The sequence below is a fragment of the Doryrhamphus excisus genome, chromosome 7, assembly GCF_030265055.1.
Source record: "Doryrhamphus excisus isolate RoL2022-K1 chromosome 7, RoL_Dexc_1.0, whole genome shotgun sequence".
Lineage (NCBI taxonomy): Eukaryota > Metazoa > Chordata > Actinopteri > Syngnathiformes > Syngnathidae > Doryrhamphus > Doryrhamphus excisus.
Window position 1 is genome coordinate 13,512,682 of NC_080472.1, and position 13,302 is coordinate 13,525,983.

At 43.9% G+C, this 13,302-nt stretch overlaps 2 non-coding genes and 1 pseudogene across 2 annotated transcripts; 2 read left to right on the forward strand and 1 right to left on the reverse strand.

Moving 5' to 3' along the window:
- Positions 1-9,157: 9,157 nt before the first annotated feature.
- trnah-gug (transfer RNA histidin (anticodon GUG)) lies at positions 9,158-9,229 on the reverse strand. The gene has a single exon. It is a non-coding gene; the product is annotated as a tRNA-His (tRNA).
- Positions 9,230-9,838: 609 nt separating this feature from the next.
- On the forward strand, positions 9,839-9,956 carry LOC131132948 (5S ribosomal RNA). Its single transcript, XR_009130530.1, has one exon. It is a non-coding gene; the product is annotated as a 5S ribosomal RNA (ribosomal RNA).
- A 206-nt stretch (positions 9,957-10,162) lies between these two features.
- Positions 10,163-10,271, forward strand: LOC131133614 (5S ribosomal RNA; annotated as a pseudogene).
- The last annotated feature ends 3,031 nt before the right edge of the window (positions 10,272-13,302 follow it).

Sequence of the window (13,302 nt, forward strand, 5' to 3'; positions counted from 1 at the left end):
TCACAATGACATGACAGTGTGTTCCATAAGTACCAAAACGCGCTTGGGAGGCCTTCTCTGAGCGAGTGGAGTGCTTTTTTGGACGTGGCACACGTGCCATATATGGAAAGTTTTTTTTACCACAAAACCTATAGGGTGCTTGAAATACATTATCACAGCGAGAGAAACACATTTTCTCATTTTAGCTGTAACTCCACAGCAGTGCTTCTCAGCCACCTGAAACTGTTGCAGATAGAACGGGGTGCGAAGCTGCGTCAGGCACACTTGAAATGAGCCTCCGCTGGCTCACAATGACATGACGTATCATGCTTTGCTCACAATGTGTTTGAGAGCGAATAAAGTGCATTTTCGAACAATGGTTGTGTGTGCCAAGCAATAAAGCACATCACACTAAATGTGTTCCATAAGTGCCAAAACGCGCTTCGGAGGCCTTCTCTGAGCGAGTGGAGTGCTTTTTTGGACGTGGCACACATGTGCCATATATGGAGAAATTTTTTACCACAAAGCCTATAGGGTGCTTGAAATACATTATCACAGCGAGAGAAATACATTTTCTCATTTCAAAAATCCACGCCCTGAAATACTGGCGTTTTATGCGCTTTTTGGCTGCCTCTGGGTCCCCTGGTGAGTGTGTGTGAGGTTTCTGGTGGTTTTTTGACCAGAAAAGTTCATTTTTACTAAGTTGAAAAAATGAAGAAAAAAAAAAAAACGCTAACCCCTTACGTTTTTTTTTTTTTCAAAAATCAACGCCCTCAAACACTGGCATTTTATGCGCTTTTTGGATGCCTCTGGGCCCCCTGGTGAGTGTGTGTGAGGTTTCTGGGGGGTTTTTGACCAGAAAAGTGCATTTTCAGCAAGTTGAAAAAATGAAAAAAAAAACGACATGCTAACCCCTTACGTTTTTTGTCAAAAATCAACGCCCTGAAATACTGGCGTTTTATGCACTTTTTGGGTGCTTCTGGGCCCCCTGGTGAGTGTGTGTGAGGTTTCTGGTGTTTTTTGACCAGAAAAGTGCATTTTCAGCAAGTTGAAAAGATGAAAAAAAACGACATACTAACCCCTTACGTTTTTTTTTTTTCAAAAATCAACGCCCTGAAATACTGGCGTTTTATGCACTTTTTGGGTGCTTCTGAGCCCCCTGGTGAGTGTGTGTGAGGTTTCTGGTGTTTTGTTTTTTTACCAGAAAAGTCCATTTTTACTAAGTTGAAAAAATGAAAAAAAAAACGACATACTAACCCCTTACGTTTTTTTTCAAAAATCAACGCCCTGAAATTCTGTCATTTTATGCACTTTTTGGGTGCTTCTGGGCCCCCTGGTGAGTGTGTGTGAGGTTTCTGGTGTTTTTTTGACCAGAAAAGTGCATTTTCAGCAATTTGAAAAGATGAAAAAAAACGACATACTAACCCCTTACGTTTTTTTTTTCCAAAAATCAACGCCCTGAAATACTGGCGTTTTATGCACTTTTTGGGTGCTTCTGAGCCCCCTGGTGAGTGTGTGTGAGGTTTCTGGTGTTTTTTTTTTTACCAGAAAAGTCCATTTTTACTAAGTTGAAAAAATGAAAAAAAAAACGACATACTAACCCCTTACGTTTTTTTTTTTCAAAAATCAACGCCCTGAAATACTGGCGTTTTATGCACTTTTTGGGTGCTTCTGAGCCCCCTGGTGAGTGTGTGTGAGGTTTCTGGTGTTTTTTTTTTTTACCAGAAAAGTCCATTTTTACTAAGTTGAAAAAATGAAAAAGAAAACGACATACTAACCCCTTACGTTTTTTTTCTAAAATCAACGCCCTCAAACACTGGCGTTTTATGCACTTTTTGGGTGCTTCTGGGTCCCCTGGTGAGTGTGTGTGAGGTTTCTGGTGTTTTTTGACCAGAAAAGTGCATTTTTACTAAGTTGAAAAAATGAAAAAAAACGACATACTTACGTTTTTTGTCAAAAATCAACGCCCTGAAATACTGGCGTTTTATGCGCTTTTTGGGAGCCTCTGGGCGCCCTGGGCCCCGTTTCACGAAGCAGGTTCAACCAACTCTGAGTCTAACCCTGAACTCTGAGTTGATCTACTCTGAGACAGGAAACTCTGAGTTACGGGTTTCAGAACAGGTGATTTCATTTGGTTCAATCAACACAGAGTTTGTTCACTCTGAGTTAAGCGCGTGCACCACGACTTTAAAAAGCCCTCATCAATGGAGCCCCGTTCCCTCGATTCACCATGGCAACGAGTGATAAGAAAAGATCGTCATATTTCAGTCCTCTGGAACTGGATATATTAATGCGGTCATACGGCGAATTTGAAAGCGTTTTTAAAAAGAAAAGCAACATTGAAAGCGTTTTTAAAAAGAAAAGCAACACGGCTGCAGCAGCGAAAGAACGCGAGTCGGCGTGGGAAAAGATTAGTGCTCGAGTCAATGCGTAAGTTTAAATTTATTATATACATTTATGCAATCACAATAATATTAGGCTACAGATGCAAACAAGTAGAATGGTGTTACAGCTACAATTTATGTCACTTAGATGTAATCCCACCGGCGAAAAAAGAACGTGGAAGCAGCTGAAGATGAAATATAAAAACATTGTTCAAACAGGTAAGCCCTCAGCATAACAGTCAGGGTGCCTCTTTTTAATCATGTTTACCACTAAATATCATTCAGCGGCTGTTTCAGTGTGCATAATCTCCAACATAATATTGTTTTCACACACATAAATGTCCTCGCCTGTATACAGTTAAATCAGACATATGAAAAGCAACATCTAACTTCTACTCAGCCAACAGAAAGCGGGCATCTGCCCGCAAAACTGGCGGAGGACCACCCCCACCACGTCTGACTGAGGCAGAGGAGCTGGCCATGAGTCAGACTGTCGGGAGGCCAGTCGCAGAGGGGATCCCTGGAGGAACCTCATCCTCGGACATGATTACACAGGAGCCACCAGCCTTGATAAGATGTAATAGGCCTAGGCCTCAAACTTCTTTTGGGCCTATAGTTCAATGTTAATTTCCCTATCATGTGTTTTTCTTTTGTCTCAACAGATTCTGAAGGCGTACTTGGTCTAGTGGATCCATGTGCCACTTTAACTGTAAGTAGCCAATAGTCCAGAGATGATGCCATATTTAAAGTATAGCATAGTGAAACACAACACTCTAAACAGGATGATGAAGATGATGGGACCACAATGTCTGCTGCCTTCTCTGTGGTGTCTGAGAGGGAGCCTGAGAGGCCTACAGAGGTAAAATCTTGATGTTACTGATTTCCTCTCCATTCACATGTCTTTACATGCTTTTGTGGATTATAGTGACTTTTAGCCTACACTGAAGTATTAACGGATTCTTATCCATTTTAACAGAGCATGGCTGGGCAGCAGGAAGAGGGTCCCTCAACCTCCACAGCACAGATTGACACAGTGAGATAGTCAGTAAATTCCAGAGGTTAATTCAGTGGAATTCATGTGCAACTGTATAATGTCATCCTTATGTGTTCCCAGCTACCACTAAAATAAATCTACAAAGTGCATTTATTAAAAACAGTCCAAAAAACAGAAAAAGAAAAGGTGCTGCTGGACCGCCAGATAACTAAAACGGATCTGGAAATTGAATTATTAAAACACAAGTTAGAGGTGGGTGCATGGTCATAGGTGAATTGTGTTGATGATTGTAACAATTAAAAAGTAAGAAACCATTTTTTTTCTTATTTGTAGGAAATAAAGAAGACCAAATAAAACAATTTTTGTCTTTCTGTTTATTTTACTGCTGTTGGTGATGGTGATTATGATTTTAAACGGTGAAATGATTATTGCATATGCTGTCTCTGACTGTTCTTCCGTCCTGCATCTCTGCGGGGTGGATGGGGTTGTCATCATGCTCCTCCATTTGTAGGGCAGGGTGTTTCTCTCCTCTAACAGTGGCAATATTATGGAGAACAACACATGCCACAGTTATATCACAGGCCCTCTCAGGGGTCACCCTGAGGTAACGCAGGCACTGGAAACGGGCTTTCAGCAGGCCTATGGTCATCTCCACCCTGGCTCTCGTCCTGCAATGAGCCAGGTTGAAGTTCTGTTGAGGGCCTGGGTCAGGGTCAGGGTAAGGGGGTCATCAGTGTTGGCTGACAGGGGTAACCCCTGTCACCCAGCAGACAGCCATCAAATCCTCCTGTAATGAATAGTGGATATATGTGAGTGCATTAAAGGAGGAAGACAAGTGATTGTGCAAAACTTTAGGCTGCTCACCATGTTCCAATATGTTACTGATATTGGACTCACGATACATCCGTGAGTTGTGCACTGAACCGGGCCACTTGGCCTCCACATTTGTAATTATGTCGGCTGCATCACATATGATCTTGACAGTGCAGAGAATGACAGATGTTAGTTGGTCTACATTTCTCATCAAATGTCTTTACACTTAAGACACCACATAAAAAGTAACTGGTTTTCAGGCAATTTTCACTTGTTTCACACACATTTTCAATTGAAATAAGTAGAAATAACAAACTTGCTCCACTGACAGATTTTTCAAATTATTTTTTTAAGTGAAATGTGATTGAAACACGTGAACATTGTCTAAAAACTATTTTTTACTTTTAGGTGTGATTCGTTTTGATCAGAAATTAGACATTTTGACTAGAAATAAGACAAATATTGTTGGTACGTATGATTTTGAGTTTTTGCAGTTTGATGCAGTCTGACATTCAATCTACCTGCACATTGATGCTGTGAATGGATCTTCTGTTCACATAGTCTCCTTCATTTTCTGAAGGAGCAACGATGGGAATGTGCGTCCCATCGATGCACCCTACCACACCAGGGAATCCTAAAAGAAATTAAAATGACAAATCCCAGTGTGAGGTTGCAGCACCATGTCATGTCAACTGAATATGATTTATAATCATACATTTTAACTGATTTCTACATTCACCTGCAATTCTGTGGAATTCCTCCTTGATGACCCCCACGGGTTTATGTCCCGGGAACACAACGAGGGAGTTGATGCGTCTTTTTAGTGCTAGGGACACTTTTCTCACAGCTCTGCAGACGGTGGCCTTGCTAATGTTTTCTGCATCACCTATATTATATAAAAAACGTCTGTTGGCAAAAAACCGAAGAGCAACACACAGAATCTGGGTGGATGACAGTGGACGTCCACGGTTGGTGATGTTTTGAATGTCCTGACGGATGAGATTATGGATGTAAGTGATGGTCGGTGAAGTGAAGCGGTACCGTTCGAAAAGAAAATTATCCGGAAATGATAGCGTGTCCAATCTCGGCCTGTGGATAACTTCCCTACGAATGCGGAGCTCTCTTCTGAGTAGTCGTGCCTCTTCGTCTACAGGGTCTTCTACAAACGGACATGCCATGGTTCAAAAAACAATGCGACACACAGCACACCTTGAAGAAAAACGACCAAACTGGCTTTAAACACGCGCGACAATGAATGAATCACACCTGTGTAGCGTAAGAGGGCGGAGACAGAAAGAAACTTGAGGTTCATTGAAGAAAACCTGGTCCCGACCAGGTTATGTTCACAGAGTCTGTTGCCATAGTAACTGACACCGAGGTTAAGTTACCTCTCTCTGTGAAACAGGCTGGAGTTACTCCTCTGTCTCTGGTTTGACTTACCTCCCTTTTTGAAACGGAAAACTCAGAGTTTCCCTCATTTCAGGGTTAACATACTCAGAGTAACCTGCTTCGTGAAACGGGGCCCTGGTGGTGGATTTCCGCAGGCGCATCCACTCTCCTCCAACACCAGTGAACATTCAGGGAATGGACATTGAGATGGTGACATCTTACAAGTACCTGGGTGTTCATCTCAACAATAGACTGGACTGGACTCATCACACAGAAGCACTTTACTTTTAGGAAGGGCATGAGCAGACTCTATCTGCTCAGGAGACTGAGGTCTTTTGGAGTGCAAGGGGCACTCCTCAAGACGTTCTATGACTCTGTTGTGGCTTCAGCCATTTTCCAGGGAGTGGTCTGCTGGGGCAGCAGCATTTCGGCTGGAGATAGGAAGAGACTGGATAAGATCATCAAGAAGGCCAGCTCTGCCCTGGGTTGCACTCTTGACCCAGTGGAGGTTGTCCATCCCAGAGCAGGATGTTGGCTAAGCTATCATCCATGTTGGAGAACGACTCCCACTCCCTGCAGGACATTTTAACAGCAATAGAGAGCTCCTTCAGCGATAGACTGCTTCACCCCAAGTGTGTGAAGGAGCGATATCGCAGGTCCTTTCTTCCTGCAGCTGTCAGGCTGTACAACCAGCACTGCTACCAATAGACTTCTACACCGCGATGTACATCTGTGTGTAGCCGATCTAGCCGACCCTCTCTTGTCTCACTGGGATAAAACTCTGCGTTGTGTTGTGCGAATAGATGAGACGGGGATCACCGCTGTCTTGCCACTGGAGCAGGATTTATTTGAAACCAGCTGTGTGAATAAAATAAAATCAGTACAGCAACTCGTCTGGATTTCAACAGGCACACCTCTCTCCTCAGCGGGATCTCGCGCCGTCTCAGTTAATGCACGTTTCTATAAATTCGCATAATTCATTCAACGTAACATTTGGAAACACAAATACTTTTCAATGTTTGTCTGATCGTAAAGTTAAAAATTTTTGTTTGTGCATTCTGGCAACAAGGTTCCTTAAAATACATTTTCACATTCAACAGTGGCAATTTTTATGTTTTATCATGAACATTATAACATAAATGAACAAAAAACCATGAGCTCACATAACTGTGTGAATAAAATAAAATCAGTACAGCAACTCGTCTGGATTTCAACAGGCATACCTCTAAAAGAAAGACGAGAAACATGCAGAGTGCATGAGAAACCCCGCACATGCTCTTCTCTTAGCCTAGCTTAACATCGGTAACTAGCATGTGGATACCGCTACTGTACGTTACATAAAGTGCCTCAAAAAGTCAGCACAAAGCACACCTTCTTTTCATACAATGCATGTGAGCTTAACAATACAAATTTATACAACTCATGAATGTTTTTTTTACTGTGTTTTAGCTCTGAAGACAAGAGCGACTATATGAACTTACCTCTCCTCAGCGGGATCTCGCGCCGTCTGAGGAGAGTACCGCGAAACTACAGTGAGTGCCTTCCTTACAGGAAGTCACCAAAATAAAACAAATTTCAATGTGTAATACTTGCTTTTATAGTCAGTATTGTTACTCCTGACCCCATTCACTGTACAATATCTGATCAACCTCAATGTGCAACATTAAGGGCTCTAAATGCAATATACTAAGTTCTATGTGAAGTATTTCCATAATGCCTCATATTAACTCTCTTACAAGATCTCAGTGTATAGACTGGTCATATATCTCATCTCGTTTCATATTACTACATACATATATTGTATATAAATCTGGGAAAAACTGTTGATTTTGTTAATACTTGGGCTGTTTCTATTGTTTATTTTTCTATATTGTGTATTTTGTACTGCTTAACTGATTCTGTACTGCAAATTTCCCCACTGAGGGACGAATAAAGGCATATCTTATCTTATCTTAATTAGGATACTTCACTTGTTTTTCATCAAAAAATACATATCCAAACTGTTTTTTATTGTTTCGCCACTTTGTTACTTCTGAAAGACCGAGTGTTTGCATCACACGCTGCCCAGATATTTATCCCGTATTTAGCTGGTTTGGAAGGTATGTATTGCCTAAATGGGCAGCGACCTCTGAATGCCACCAGCCTTTCATCCACTGTGATATTAGGGCCTGGGTTATAGAGAAGTGAAAGCTGCTCTACCCACTTGTCCCACACTGTCCTAATGGCTGCCAGCTTGTCTTTCTCCTGTCTACCAGCCAATGTTTCTTGATTATCAAATCGGATCACTCTGGAGAAAATGTGAGAAGTCTCAAGAGACATTGTGGCTCGAAATATAGCTCTCTCTGCCTGTCGCTGCATCCCACAGACTTGCTGTCGATTCATCCTTTCACTCGTCGATCCCAGCCAGGATGAGGAGCCCCAAATATGCATCGAAATGGGTTTTGTCCAACTCTTTCCACTTCTCCCCAAAAACATGCCTCATTTCTAGATTAGTAATTTCCAGAATGATTTTCTGTATTGAATTAGGCATGACCAGCTCAAAAGCTGACTTGATTTCAGTCACTGCCATCCTCGTGGGCCCTGGCACTATTTTTATTATTTTTTTCTGCAGACAGTTTTGCCTGACACATGGTATTGGACGATGAAGACCACTGTATTTCACCAGTTTTTTACATGAATGTCTTGCTTGGAGGAAAAGGAATATCAATTCCCTCATCTGGTTCAAAATCAGAATCATTAGGATCAGTATTTAGCTCAAGATAGTCGTCATCTTCAAAGAAATCTTCCTGTATTTCATTGTCATGATCAAAGATGACTTCCAGAGCCTCCTGGACTCTGGTCATATTTTTGCTTCTCATTTTGTAAAGCTTTTCCTGACAGAGTGTAATGCTGGCAGGGCTCCCATGCAGAGAATCTTTTATATTTTTCCCCTCCTCTGCTGAGTGTCCACTAAATGTGGGTGTTCTTGTGGGAATATAAATTTGTTAAATTAGTTGTAACATTGGTTGAAATCCCACAGTTGGTCTTCCAAGTGACAGGTGGTACAGGTACTGTCCACTATACTAATGAGGACTGCTGCTGAGTTGATGTGGTGTCGATTGGCCAAATGGGAATTCAGAACAGGCTTGTTCCAGAAAAGCCCATTATTTCTGTCAAATTGTACAACACACCCAAGCACCTCATGGAGAGCAGAGTTATCCTTTTCCGGGTAAGAACCAAAAATTCTGACGCAGCGGTGCGGGTTGCTGCTCCCAGTTGCTTCCAATTAGTCTGCGAGCAAAACTTGAATTTTAGAGTCAGGTTAATTGAAAAGGTTGGTAAGCTAGCCGGGAGTTGAAACTAGAATCTTCTGATCTGGAGTCAGATGTGTTATCCTTTGCCCCACTATTCGTACAGCAAAAGGACCTGTAGTTTAAGGTTAGGTTCTTGATTGTCACCTTTTCGCAAAGAGTAAAATTATGCAGTGCGCCACTAGCAGTGCAACAAAAGTCCCTGGAGTTTCAGGTTCGGTTCTGGATTGTCACTCATTTGCAAAGACAAAATTTGGGTCCAGAAAGAAGTCTTTTCAGACAATACAATAACAAAAGCAACACTCACATGCCATGACCCGGATTCGAACCGGGGTTGCTGCGACCACAACACAGAGTACTAACCACTATACAATCACGGCTTTGACAGCGTCACCCTTTTTTGAAATAATAGCTTATAGCTGTAATTGTATCGTGGTTTGCACTCTGCGTTGGGGTTGCAGCATCAACAGTTCTAATCCGGGTCATGGCAGGTGTATGTTGCTTTTGTAATTGTATTGTCTGACAAGACAAGATTGTCTGTCCACTTGTGTGGTGTTAGAATAAAATGTAAATTCACTTATTATAGTGATCACCCTTATATCCGTTTACATAGACAATAGAAAGAGAGTTTTGAGTGTTTTGAAGCAGGAACATTCTGTGAGCCTGACCAGCTACTCCCAGCACCACTGGTCTTGGAAGTGCCTGGGAACGACAGCAGTGAGTAGATGTTCCTGTTCATCATGCAAAAATGTGCCAAGATAAGAACACATGCCCAAAAAGTAATTCTGCCAATTCTGAGATCTCGGAAGCTAAGCAGGGGAGGGCCTGGTTAGTACTTGGATGGGAGACCGCCTGGGAATACCAGGTGCTGTAAGCGTTTTATGGTTTCTGCTCTTGCCTGACAGCAGAGGGCGCTGTTTGACACTTTTTGCTGGAGTCTAGTTTGGCCTGCGTCGCCTTCAAATAGGATCTTTTCAGTTGACCTGGCAGCTTACGGCCATACTACCCTGAAAACGCCCGATCTCGTCCGATCTCGGCAGCTAAGCAGGGGGGGCCTGGTTAGTACTTGGATGGGAGACCGCCTGGGAATACCAGGTGCTGTAAGCTTTTTATGGTTTCTGCTCTTGCCTGACAGCAGAGGGCGCTGTTTGACACTATTTGCTGGAGTCTAGTTTGGCCTGCGTCGCCTTCAAATAGGATCTTTTCAGTTGACCTGGCAGTTTGCGGACATACTACCCTGAAAACGCCCGATCTCGTCCGATCTCGGAAGCTAAGCAGGGGTGGGCCTGGTTATCTTTTCACTTGACCTGGCAGCTTACGGCCATCCTTCCCTGAAAAGGTCTGATCTCGGAAGCTAAGCAGGGGCGGGCCTAGTTAGTACTTGGATGGGAGACCGCCTGGGAATACCAGGTGCTGTAAGCTTTTTATGCTTTCTGCTCTTGCCTGACAGCAGAGGGCGCTGTTTGACACTTTTTGCTGGAGTCTAGTTTGGCCTGCTTCGCCTTCAAATAGGATCTTTTCAGTTGACCTGGCAGCTTATGGCCATACTACCCTGAAAACGCCCAGTAGGTGTGTCCTAACGAGGAAGCATTTTGGAGGGAAAGTGGAGAGGAGCTGTTTGTTTGTGTGGCTGTTATCTTTTGTTTCTTATTTTATTTTGGTTTCCCCTCTTTGTTTTTGGGTTTTTTCCTCCTCCCAGCACTCCTGCTGTGGAGGAGTGATTTTGGTTTCTCCCTTTTTGAGCCTTGGCTCTTTGGATTGTCATCATGGCTTCGAACCCTGCTTGCCCCCGGACTACTCCTTTGAACAATGGACAAAATAAGAATATGGATGGACTAAAGTGAGTGAAAGAAACCGGACTTATGACAAGGAATTAACTGTTGTGCTGGACATTGAGGGAGTGGAGGAAATGGTGCCCATTGTGCTTATGAGAGCTGCCAAGGAAGTGTGTGGACAGATCATAGCATGCAGACAGATAAACAAGCTGAAATTTGAACTAACAGTAACCTGCACAAAAGCAAAGGAGCGGCTGATGGATGGTTTTCGTGTCGGAGAGGCAAGGGTTCACGCCCGTGACGTCTCCATTGATGAGCTGGTCGTCTCCTTCATGGGATTGCCGGCTTACATTGAGGATGAGGAGATTCTTGCGAAGCTCCTCTCCTGGGGAGTCTCTGCAGTCTCTGAGGTGCGGCGGAGAATGTGGCCGGGGACAACTGTGGCGGACGGGACGCGGTATGTGAAGGTAAGATTCACTGACACTGTACAATCTCTGCCATACTCTGTCCGCTTTAACACAGCTGCAGGCCCGGATTACTGTAGAGTTATACATGACCGACAGGTGCGAGTGTGCAGGGGGTGTTTACAGCCTGACCATATTTTGCGTGATTGTCCAGACTTTCTGTGCAATAATTGTGGAAAACAGGGACACTATGCTCGTGAGTGTGTGGAGCCAAGGGCGCGAAAGTGCAGGGACTGCCGTGCATTCCTGCATCTGTGTGTGTGTAATGGGTTGGAATCTGATGAGGACAGGGGTCACGGGGGGGAAAGTGGTGGGAGTGAGGCAGAGCAGGGTCACCACCCAGTTCAGTAGGAGGTTCAGGCGACTGACGACTCCAGCCTTACTTCACAGCCTTTGATCGCTTCTGACTCCTTAGATGAAATACCAAACTTCATCTTGTCTGATACTGAGGCGCCTGGGAAGGAGGGGGCCGCGTGCTCTGCTCCTGACCAGGGGGAGGAGGCCTGTGAAGACCTCACTCCTAAGGCCACAGTGGGGGCGGTCGAACTCGGGAGGAGGATGAGTGGTGGGCTGCTTCCTCACTTTACCTCCGAAGGAGAGAGGTTGGTGCCAGCTGCGGCCCAATTCTCTAGACCGGAAGAGCGCAGAGAGAGCACTGAGAGTGCACAGCCAAATGTCCAGGAGGAGACAATCAGCCTGAGCAAAAAACTGGCTCAAAAAAGGCAGTCAATGAGGCCAGGGAACGCAGCAGGTCTCGGGGGCGTGGTGCGCGTGGTGCGGGCGGCGCGACCCAGGATCAGTCCCGTATCCCTGTGCCCAGTACACCAGCCTCTGGCGCATCCCCCACTGTTTCATCCAGCTCTGGGAAGTCTGGAGCTGCTGAGGAAGTCCCGATGGACCTGGAAGTGCAGTCTAATAAAAGGCTAAGTGATAGTGATGGGAAGGAGATTTCTAAAAAGTCTAAATAATGTTTGTTGTGTGCACCTCCTTATGCTCATGGCTTTTTCCCTTGTGTCCCTTAACACAGGTGGGCTGCGGAGCCCCGTCCGCATGCACAGTGCGCTCCACTCATTAAGCTGGGGTGTGCTGTGTTTGCAGGAGACTCATTGGGAGCCATCTCATGTGCGTACGGTGCAGGCAATGGGCGTGGGAACTGTCTTTTGTGCTCTTGGCTCTGCACGTTCGCGTGGTGTAGCTACTATTGTAAAAACTGACTTTTTTGGGACACCCACACTAGTCCATGCGGATCCGGGAGGTGCTTTTGTTGTTGTTGATTTTGTCCAGCCTTTTTCATTTAGGCTTATCAATATTTATGCTCCGAATGAGGAGCAGGAAAGGAAGATTATCTTTTCCTCTGTCTTTACTTATGTCAATTTAGAAAGTATTGTTATTGGTGATTTCAATGTAGCCTTTACAGAAATAGACTTAAGTGCTAACAATGTGTATAGAAATGACGTGTCTAGGACGCACTTGTTAGACCTCATGTCCCGATATGATATGATTGAAGGCTGGAGAGCTCTGAATTTTAACAAGAGAGTTTTTTCCAGACGGCAAGTTGTCTTAGGGGCATTAAAACAGTCCCGAATTGATTTATGTTTGATGTCTGAGGGCCTCTTGAGGCGAACGGCCTCAATTTTCTATGATGACGCTTGGTTAATTGACCATTCTCCACTGCGTGTAGATTTTAGCCCTTTTAAAGGGCAGCGCACGGGGTCCTTGGATTTTAAATAATTCTTTGCTTGAAGATGAAAATTATTGCAAAAAATGAATAGGTTGTTTGATTCTTTTGATATGGAAATAGAATGTATTGAGTCAATTGTGGACTGGTGGGAGGAGGCAAAGAAAAGAATAAAGCGCCTTTCAGTAAATTTTAGCAAACAGAAAAACTGGTTGTTAAAGGCCGAGGAGACTCAGTTAAAACATAGGCTGAGGGACATTGTGAGCAGGTCAGCTTTTACTAGTGGTCCAGTAAATCCTGAGTATTTAGAAATTAAAGCTCAACTGGATAATATTGAGATCTCTAAATGTAGAGGTGCCATGCTGCGTGCAAGAGCACAGTATACTGTGCAGGGTGAGCGATCTACAGGTTTTTTCTTTGCAATGGAGAAGGTGAGGCAAAATAAAATGTATATTGAAAAACTGATAAACAGTGAGGGGAAGGAGGTTTCAGATAGTGATGATGTGTTGGGTGTTGTTGGAAAATTTGTGCTTTGT